Below are 7,506 nucleotides of genomic sequence, written 5' to 3'. Positions count from 1 at the left end.
ACTGTGACCGGTGGGAGGATGCTCACCTCTCCAAAGGCGTTAATGTAAAAAGAAAACACAGACTACATTGTGGTGGCCAAACAGAAAGTCCAAATTTGGCTAGAAGCCTGCTTATGCCAGTTACTGCTGTAGTAACAGCATAGTGGAGTAGAGTATAATGGTAATAAAAATAGCTAACATTTTTTGAGTGCTTACTCTGCTGGGTACATGCATTATCTTGTCCTGTCTTCATAATAAAGGTAAACACTATTACTATCCTCATCTCAGAGATAAAACTGCGGCTTTTTGCCCGTGTCACAGAGGTAGTAAGTAGCAGAGAACCAAGACAGGTTTGTCTGCCTCTGGGTCTTGAGCTCTGTGATGTGTTTTGATTTTAGGCCACAGAACTTTGAATTGCATTCATTGGATAGGAAAAAAGTTGTCAGTCAGTGGCCAGGCTATTCACAGTGTTGGCAGTGGCCAGCTCTGAGGCCTTGGAGGAAGCAGCCGGGCATTGGAGAACGGGCAGTGTCCTTGGCCCTGGAGGAGAAGGAGACAGCAGGATCAGGTGTGCTGTGGTGTGGACAGGCTCTAGACATCTTCCTCAGGTGCCCAGGGAGGTGAGGCCTTGGTAGGGGGTAAAGAAAGTACTAGTTCCTGTGAGGTGCAGAAGATGCGTGTGGTGTGTGGGCAACATGTAGGAGGGGAAAATCTGACTGCCTGAGGCTTGGTCCGAGCTTTGGCAGATGGGAGTAAACTCTACTGGATATTTCGTACCTTTGGCTTCCTAACTGTGAATGAGGGAATAGCTAGAGCTGTGGAATAAAGAACTAAAACGTATGGCTTGAGATTTAATCCAGGGCTTCCTGTCACAATGCACTTTAAAACTAAGTGAGGTTTTCCACGGGTGGAGGGCACTGACTTCTCTCACTGTCTTTTGTCTGACTATCTCAACAGCTCTACTCACGCTGTTGAGTAGCTTTTCTGGGGCCAAGTGGATCTCTATTGGGACCACTGGCATTTCCCGTGGTATTTAGTGGAAAGAAAGTCCTCACAAACCTTTGGTTGTTGAGTCAACCAAAAAGTAAAGGTATGTTAACACAGCACATTTTAAGAGACATGTCACTGACTTATTGCACACTGTAGCTGTCAAAGCCTGTCTGTCTAAGTGCCTTTAACTCAAGGAAGTGAAAAGTAGAGCCCAGCTATTCCTACCTGGCTGCCCGTGACCATGAACCCTGGGAAACACAGTGGCCTCTGTGAAAGGTCTGTCTGCATAAACCTCACAGAGCCCTAAAGAGAAAATTTTAAAAGAGTACACACACACACACACACACACACACACACACACACACACGGAAAAATTAAAGGGCTGCATCTTGACGTTTTTTCCTGAACAATGTGAATATACTACAAAAATACATGAGAAGGTAAGACACATTAATAGAGCATGCTTTCTGTAGCCTAAAGACTTTTTAAAATAGATACTGAAGGAGAAGGAAGCAAACTCAGTGGCAGGAAACCTAATACTGTTCAGAGAAGGGGGGCAGGGGTGGGGCGAAAAATGGAGCATGAACAGGTCTTAGGGAAGCCCTTCTGTTGAATTGCTTGATTGCCTTAAAATGATCGCTTTCCTAGAAGCAACAAGAAAAACTGGTCCAGTTTGTTTTCAGGGTTGGAAGAAAAGACTTATGTAAGCAACTCCTGGCTTTGCAGTGTTTCCATTCGGAACATCATTTACGAATCTGGCCAGATCTCAAGTGATTTATGTTTAGTAAATAAGACTATCTTCAGCTTTCTGTGGTTGAAGAGCAAATGGTTTGGAGTTTAGTTGCTGCTTTTCAGCCCCTTTTAATTGCTTGTTCAAGGTAATACTGCATTAATCTCTGTTATTTACCTCTAGAGTCGGGTTTTGTATACACTTGAAATTCAGCTTTTTACGTTTTTCTGTATTACTGGACACATGCTCTTAATTTTATGGAACAAATGTAACAAAGGGAACCTTGTGTCAGCTGTTTTGAATGCTTATGGTTTTTCATATTTTAAGAGTTCTCTCCCCTGCCCACCCCCCCCCCCCCCCCGCCCCACCACGGGAGGACATTTCTTATTGAAATTGTGGATATCTATTGAAAGATGACATTTCTTTTTGGTGTTAGAGAATACATTATTATGAAAATGTGAATGCTGACATACTGTTTTTCAAATGTGGAAACAATTTTAATGTTTTAAATTAGGTTGTTTCTATAGGTCCCATGTTAAATTCTCCTAATTTATTAGGTTTATATATTTGCGTGAGAGGTAAGCATTTTAGCAAAGAAATGGTCATTTTATTCTGCAAAACAAAAAATTTTTGAAGTGTTTCTGAGCATAAAATTTAGGAAAACGGTACATTATATATTTCATGTTCGCTGTGGATAAAAATAGTTGCATCTAGTTAGTAAGTATTCTGCTCTAGTAACCTCCCCCAGCACCTCTTCCTAAATCTCGAAGGTCTCTTCTTCAGCTGGTACCTTAATATTTTGAGTTTTGTATCTTGCACACAGTGCAAACCAAGCAAAAGATATCATGTATGGAGGTCACTCTGCCTTTCAGATTCTATCAGCTATTTTGAATCTAATTCTTAAACTGTTCATGGTACTCTGGCAACAAGCTATGTGCTTGTCATTTTATCTCATTACTGTTAAGTCTAGTCCTGTCAAGAATAGGTTTAGTCTTTTTTAATTGCCTGCTTAAAATTTTTCAGTTCCAAAATCAGCTGAAGAATTTAAGACGGTGGTAAGTGTGGACTAAGGGTCATGTAAAAGTTCTGAGCGGATCAGGAACTCACGGAAGGAGGGAAATGCACACATGAACAGTTTAAGGCTGGTGCGGAGCATTTGTATCCAGAAGAATGGAATGGGGCTTAAATCTATGTGATGTTGACTAGTATAAATAGTTTTCTTTTGTGTGTTTTTGCAATTAAACGTGCCACCTATTCTTCCGGGGAACTGGAGGCTAAGAATTAGACTATTAGAAGGTTGAGGAAGAACAGATGAAGATGAGCTGTAATCTGGAGGGGACAAAAGAGAGAGGGATGTCCACCCTAAAAGCTAAAAATAATAACATGAAGGAGGGGAAAGCATGGGCCCTGCTAAGGGGCAACACCCGGAGAATCTACAGCGACAAAGAGGAAAGAAGGCTAAAAAAACCCAGGTGAAGTGGAGAGAGCTTGAGGAAGAGGTAGGAAGAGAGTTCTTTGTTTCCTGAGAAAACATTGTTGACTGGAATAATGTATACATGCCCCTCTGGGAGTAGGAGAGGGCCAGGTTTCCCAGCAAACGTTCAGGCTTACTTTGTTGACGCTGCCCAGCAGAGTCTGAGGTGTGGTGGTGGGACACTCGTTTTAATGACCATGTGGGAACAGAAATGTAGGGACTGTGTTCGTCTCCAGGGAAGTGTTTGGAGCCAGAGTGGTGTGTGTGACCTTGAAGGGAATGGAAGACAGTGGCAGTTGAGACTCATGTAATCCATTGGGTGGGCGGTCTAGTTGAGTCAAATCAGAGTAGCCTAGCAGGGATGGCCATCTCTTCCTTGCATCATCCCTTACCTGGCAGACCTTGGGGATGGGGGTTACTTTGTAGTGTATTGAGGGCAGGACTGACTTTGTGTCATTAGACTCCCCCTCCTGCTCCCCCAGTCTTCTTCCTGGGGTGCAGCATGGCATCACATTGTTCCCTGACAGGGCCCAATTTTCTGGGAATGCATTTCATATTCTGGATCTTTCCTGATTTTCTTTCCATCTACCAAACTTTATGTTCATTCTCTCATGTCTCTTGTCTCCCCAGATAACTGGAGCTAATTTAATAAAAACATTCATTCTCCTGTGTAGGGTTAATATATAAGCCATTCCCTGTTACATGTTTGAATTCAAAAGAAGGATTCTCAGTATGTTGACTCAAAGAAATGGTGGCATTTTGGGCAAGTCTTTGGGTAAATATTAAGGTGGTAATATTATAGTGGTGTCATATTATATGCATCTTTTACTCATGGGAAGTAAACTTGAACAAAAGGAAAAAAAGGGGGAAGAAATGACAATTGAAATATGATGAGCAGGGCTTCCCTGGTGGTGCAGTGGTTGAGAATCCAACTGCCAACGCAGGGGACACGGGTTCAAGCCCTGGTCCAGGAAGATCCCACATGCCTCGGAGCAACTAAGCCCGTGCACCACAACTACTGAGCCTGTGCTCTAGAGCCCGTGAGCCACAACTGCTGAGCCCACGCGTCACAACTACTGAAGCCCGTGTGCCTCAGCCCGTGCTCTGCAACAAGAGAAGCCACCGCAATGAGAAGCCTACGCTCCGCAACGAAGAGTAGCCCCTGCTCGCCACAACTAGAGAAAGCCCGCACACAGCAACAAAGACCCAACGCAGCCAAAAAAAAATATATATATATATGATGAGCATGGTCCTAGGCCGAACATGAGATGGGAGATATGAGCCTGCAGTTTGTAGGGAGATTTCATTTCCTCGAAGATTGTGAGTGTTTGGGTTTAACTGACTCACAAAATCCAAGCCAAACATGTCATCTGGTGTTGACCTGAAGAGATAATAGTCTTTCCTAAAGGTCAGGAAAAAACTGGTCATCTCGGACTTAGTGAGAAACAGCATAGTGTTGTGTTTTATGAGGAGTTTCAGGGGATTTTCAAGGGTGGTTTTGACTATTTGTAATTGCTGCCTTGAGTTTGACTTTGGATTCTAACCCAGTTCCCTGTGCCAATGGGTATGACTTAACAGTATTGTTTGCTGAGGGTAGGTCTTTCAGGGCCCCGGTGAGCGTCTTGAGATTCATCACTGGCAAAGAAGCTCAGAAAACACTTCCTGTTAAATAAAATAGTGAATACAGAACACCCTCTGCCTGATGCCTTCCCCCCACTGCCCGCCCCCCCATCCCTAGAACAATGGGGATTTGTTGAAAGTAGGAAGATGATGTGTGTACGAAGATCCTCTTATTACCTTTTTAAAAAAAATACTGAACCCGTATCTTCCAGTCCCCGACAGGGCACGAATGGATGGCCCCCCCACTTAGAAGCTTCCATTTCCTCATTTGCCCCTCAAAGATAGTTTTGAAACACTGGAATTGTGGGTGACTTCAAGTGAAAGCATAATAGAAGATATCTCCTCCCCCAAACCCCCTTTCCCACCTCTCCCCCCATGCTTCGTTCTGTCTTTCCAGCTGTGGTCCAGTCGTGGACTGCGGCAGTGATCCTAGTACTTTATGAGCAGCTTGCCTGGAAGATTACAAATATGTGTCATAAGTTTAGCCAGTTTAGTAGGTGGCCTTGTTGAGGACAATCCTGAGCACGTGGCTTCTTGCTCTCTCACAGCAGCGCCACAGCACTTACTGAAAAGACCCTGGTTTCAGCAAGGTGTCTGCTTGACCGGGCAAGTTTAAGTTGAGATAATCACCACTGGAGTTTGCGTGTTTTTTATATTCCATTTACAGAGGTTTAGTTGCTGCCCTCAGTGCGTTTGGAAGCTCCTCTGTGTGAATCCCGATCTTCACACCGGACTTAAATGTGATCTGACTGCTGAGCACTCATTTGGATGCTATTTTTAGCTTTGTGTCAGCCTCCTGGGCTGGTTTGGTATTTTTATTTTTGTAATGTGCCACTCAGTCTTCGTTGTGTTATAATAGAACCACAGAAATGGAGGGACTCTCAGAGGTAATTAAATCTAGTATACTTTAAACTTTTCCTTCCTTCAAAGGGACGGTAAAACCACTAATTTATGCCTATATATAAATGAGAGAAAGGCTGAATTTCTAGTTCAGAGAGGGATGGAAATGGGAGGCCGAAAGCCTCTATCGTTTCTCTGCGCCCTTCCCACCCCCAGTCCTGGAGGTACTGGGATATAACATCTGGGCCTCTGTGGAGCTCAATTTGAAAACCACAACTCTGGAGTAATGGGTGTTTTGCTAAGTCTTAAATGAATCTTCCTGGCACCAATTTGCTGTTTATTGCTTCCTGAGGGCAAAATTCAAAAACAGAACAGCTCAGAGTTCCTCTGCATGTATCTTACTGAGAATTACCTGTAGACACTCAGCAGTCATAAAGAAGCTTATTGTGTGTTGTGAACCTGCAACATAGCCGGTGCGCACCATTAGGTAACACAGGTAAGAAGCTGACCTGAAGGATGGCTAGCACTTTTTTTTTTTTTTTTAAGTTGATGGCGAGTATGGCATCTGGATGAGACTATGAATATGCTTACGAAGTTGGGATGTCCTTCATGGGAAGGGCTCTGATTGTGTAGATCAGTGATTCTCAAAGCGTGGTCCCCTGAGCAGCAGCTCCTAGACCTTGTTAGAATGCAGATTCTTGGCCTCTACCCAGACCTGCTGAATCTGGAACTTTGAGGGTGGAGCCCAGAGACTTGTATTTAACAAGCCTTTTGGGTGATTCTGCGGCACTAGCGTTTGAGAACCACTGGCATCGAAGGGCACAGCAGTGGTGCCAGGGTTGGCTTGGGGGGGTTGTGGTGCTGCTTCCCCCCCTGCCCTCCCCTTCCTATAAGCACTCTTCCTGCTTTGCTATGGAAATTTGATGTTTTCTCAATCTTACGTGAAGTCCTAAACAACTTCATCTTAAAACAAACACCCTAGCTCTGACTTCTCACTAGGTTACCACTCCTTGGTCCCTTTTATGTGGAAGTTCTGAAGCAGCCATTGGATGTACGTGAACACGATATTTTAGGTGTTAGTTGGAAGCTTGCTTGTTTGCGAAAGGAAGTGATTTTCTGCTTGACCAGCCAGGGCCTCATTTGTCTGAATACTGCTGAGGTAACTCCGAATCGCAGCCCTTTCAACTTCTTGTCTTCAGCGAGGGTCTGATGGAGGATTTCCTAAGTGCAGCACTTGGGTAGCCATGATCATCTTATGTGCGCTGGCTGTAGAAACCTCTTCCTTTTCTCTTGTGCCTCACTGATTCACTAGGCGGTCAACAGCCTGAGGCTGGGGATTCCTAATCTGAGATCCAAGAACCGACCCTGATATCAGACAAATAAGCTTTGCTTGTGTGTATGGATCTGACTTTTTGTGGGTCCCTTGTTTCCATCAGATTCTGGAAAGGATCTGTGTGCCCTCCCCCCTCCCCAGAAACTGATTAACTATTACTTTAGCTGTTTTTGGATAAAAGTTGTAAGAACTCATAAGATTTGCAGCCATTTGGAAGACCTTTTGTGGGACTGGCAGTCATACTTCAGCCTGCCACGTGGGCTCCTCAGGTACACTGTATACATAAGTACAGTAAGACTGGTTCTGCTTATCCAGTAGTTTCAGGTATAGTTTCTTTAAAAAATTCAACCCTGTGAGATATACAGAGTAGGAGGGATATTATCCCTGTTTACACGGATGACGGTGAGGCTGAGACAAAAGCACGAAACAATATCACTAGGTTTACCATCATGTGAAAGCATTGGACACCCCCGCTAGGCTCATACTCTGGTCACTTCTAAATATACTGTGGATATTCATTGTGGATAAAGGGCTGATCAT

At 44.1% G+C, this 7,506-nt stretch overlaps 1 protein-coding gene across 1 annotated transcript in view; it reads left to right on the top strand.

The window, feature by feature from the left end:
• The first annotated feature begins 1,342 nt into the window (after nucleotides 1–1,342).
• FHIP1A (FHF complex subunit HOOK interacting protein 1A) overlaps nucleotides 1,343–7,506 on the top strand; it is a 227,316-nt gene continuing 221,152 nt past the window's right edge. Inside the window, exon 1 of the mRNA XM_060299695.1 lies at nucleotides 1,343–1,409. The gene's annotated coding sequence lies outside the window, so the exon portion shown is untranslated. The remainder of the gene's footprint in view (nucleotides 1,410–7,506) is intronic.

This window comes from Globicephala melas, chromosome 5 (genome assembly GCF_963455315.2).
Source record: "Globicephala melas chromosome 5, mGloMel1.2, whole genome shotgun sequence".
NCBI classification, from domain to species: domain Eukaryota; kingdom Metazoa; phylum Chordata; class Mammalia; order Artiodactyla; family Delphinidae; genus Globicephala; species Globicephala melas.
Note: the sequence above shows the minus strand (reverse complement) of the source record. Positions and strands in the feature narration are given on the sequence as shown.